The sequence below is a fragment of the Haemaphysalis longicornis genome, unplaced genomic scaffold (genome assembly GCF_048455015.1).
Source record: "Haemaphysalis longicornis isolate Haplotype H1 unplaced genomic scaffold, Haemaphysalis longicornis Haplotype H1 scaffold_2, whole genome shotgun sequence".
In the NCBI taxonomy this organism is placed as follows: Eukaryota; Metazoa; Arthropoda; class Arachnida; order Ixodida; family Ixodidae; genus Haemaphysalis; species Haemaphysalis longicornis.
The window spans coordinates 244,957,587-244,960,339 of record NW_027526295.1 but is presented as its reverse complement, the minus strand read 5'-3'; the positions used below and the strand labels follow the sequence as shown (position 1 = coordinate 244,960,339).

Below are 2,753 nucleotides of genomic sequence, written 5' to 3'. Positions count from 1 at the left end.
ACTACCTATAACAAAGCTACCTTTTCAGTTCTTATGAGGTTTCACTGTAAATGCCACGAAAAAGTAAATCCCTGTTACTCAAAGGGGCTTACTCAAGAAAAAATGAATGTTTGGTTCATTGGAATGACTGCCTCATTAGTATGACACTGGCACGCATTATGGGATGCAGTGCAACTGGCTGAGGCCAGCAAAAGCAAACGCAAGTTGTTAGGCAGGGCTTATGAGCTTGAAAAACAAGTTTTTTTTTTTCATTTTATAATAGTAACAATCGGGTGAACAATGGAACTTGAAAAACTTATGTAAACTAAACAAAAGTACCAGTGTGCACTGTTGTACTGTGCACACTATGCTTGTTAGAGCTGCTCAGCAGTATGGCGCTTTGGAGTTTTCTCACAACACTGGCCGATTGGCGTAAACGACATCGTCTTACATGACCCTATTTCTTGAGCATACCCTATATTTCACGAAACGATTACTACATGCTGTAACAAAGACAAGCCAGAAATACAAGCGAGGTGCAAATACGCTCAAAAACAAAGTGAGTATGGACAGTGGGCCTGAGTGCTATTCATGCGCCATCTAGAGGATGGGCGGTAAACGAAGAAATGAAATTATAGGGCATTTATTTTGCCACAGGGCATAGATGAGGGAGTAGGAGTTGATGACCAAAGTTAATTGAACATGAAAATGTTCACTTCGCAGATGAAGTCCAAGAGGGAATGATGATGAGCCCCATGTATCCATGTAGTGTATGCAGTTGTGTCGCCTACGCGGAGGCCTGTCACCGCAAGATGTTGCATCCTTGTTGGATGCAAGGCAAGGTTTCCCTATCCGCTGCAGCCCTAGTTAACGTGCTCAACATTCATTTCAAATACCTGCCCTGGATATATCATCGCTGACATCACAAGACACTATTTAGCGAGAGGATTGAAACTTTGGCTTAAATTGTGTAATCTCTCAATGAATAAGGCATCATTCGCTGCTTGGCAAGCAGTAGGGGCACTATAAGACACCCAATGTTGTGAGTGAAACTGGTATTTTGTCCTAATGGCCCCTTTAAGGCGAATAAAAGGTTTGCTCTACAACAGGATTTGTAGCAACTGTGAAACTTAGCAAAGAACTGTAATGTTGTGGCACAGCAGATAAGACGAACCATGGTTGAAGGTTACGAGCGATCTATTTACATCATTTACAAAATGGCCATGAGAGAGTCAGTGCTGGCTTCGCCCCCACACAGCTTCTCCCTCGTCATTGTCATCAATGGTCAGCCATGGGAATTTTCGTCCACCATGCCCCGTGACAGAATGGCACCTGTAAAAATCAAGGAATGGTCAAGGTTACTCATTAAAGGCCAACGGTACTCACACTTCAGCTCAGCCAGATTTATCAATTTGTAGTAAGTACCACCCAACGCCGCCTGTATAAACATTGCCTTACACGTCGCGTGCTTTTCAATAGGAAGGGTAGGGACGCTTAGTTCAGCCACTCATCCGCTATGTGGTGCGCGCCGGTGGACATTTCGCCTTACGTCACTGCTCTGGAGTCGCGAACGCTGCACCCACTTCTATGACGTGTGTCTGTCGGCTTGCCTGTTGGGTTTCAAGAGCCGTTTCGCTCACATCTTAGGCCGGACGGGGCGATAGTTCTGGGCGCGCTGGGGATCTTGTTCAACGTGTCGCTCGCTTTACACTTGCTGCATTTTCCCAAAGATAACCGACGGAGGAGGAACTGAATTATATGTGTAAGACCATATTAATTGTCAGGTAGATAAATAGTGAACAGAAAAACGATATTTTAGGAAGGCACAGCCATTATTTTACTGATGTTTTTTTTCTCTCTGGAGGATTTAGGGAGGAAAAAATTGCCGGCACATTTTTCATTCAGGCGCTCGCTTCCACCATTACTTTCGAAAATTATCACGTGCTTGTATCATGATGAGATGTTCATATGGAGAACATGCAACAGGGTTGCCGCTATTTAATACTGCAAAAATTCCTGAACAATTCGCAGCTTCTATGTTTTGATGCATAAATAAATAATTGGTTTTCTTCGTTTGCTGGTGTGATTATTGGACCTGCTTGGTACGCTGGTCATACGCACGCACCTTGACAACAAATTTGTCACGTGTTTATATTTGGCAGCGACTTAACAGTAACATTTAACAGCCTCTGAATGCATTGCAACACCACAACGAATGTGATGCACTGTGCGGAAGAAGCAGGACATGGAATATTATTGGGGCTCTTCGATTGTGCATAGTCTGTAGACGCTTCCTCGTATTAGTCCAAGGATCGTTCGTTTAATTTGTCCTCGCGGATCGAGTGTGAAACCTCGCGACAACAGTCTCGGGGCGGGACAGCAAAGAAGGAAGCGTAGAGGTATTAAAAGCATTGAACCGTAACATACTGGTCGTATGTATTCACCACACTCACCATGTCGCATCGCTGGCGATCCGTTGGTTAACCGGCCGCTGCTGAAAAACGACGACCCTACAACAAAGCCGCAATCACGCGAGATACAAAAAAAAAGAAGAAAAAAAAAAGTACGCTTGAGGGCGCAGAGATCACGACCGAGCAGTGGTCTGGTAGCGAGAGTAGACTACGTTGTTTTTATTGTGTTTTATTGCGGAATGTCGCAGCGGCGAAGCTCTCGTGTATTCTCGTAACTGTCCCTTTTGAAAACGTCCCTTTTGCGTCCCTTTCATCGTGACGTACTTCCGGTTAAGAAGTGGACCTTTGATTCAAATACCGTAA

The 2,753-nt window shown here is 44.5% G+C and overlaps 1 long non-coding RNA gene across 1 annotated transcript; it reads right to left on the bottom strand.

Annotated features, from left to right (window-relative positions):
• Nucleotides 1-1,158: 1,158 nt before the first annotated feature.
• LOC144167722 (uncharacterized) lies at nt 1,159-2,512 on the bottom strand. Its single transcript, XR_013322101.1, has 2 exons — nt 2,433-2,512; nt 1,159-1,311 (listed from the first exon to the last, which is right to left on the bottom strand). It is a non-coding gene; the product is annotated as an uncharacterized LOC144167722 (long non-coding RNA).
• Nucleotides 2,513-2,753: the final 241 nt, after the last annotated feature.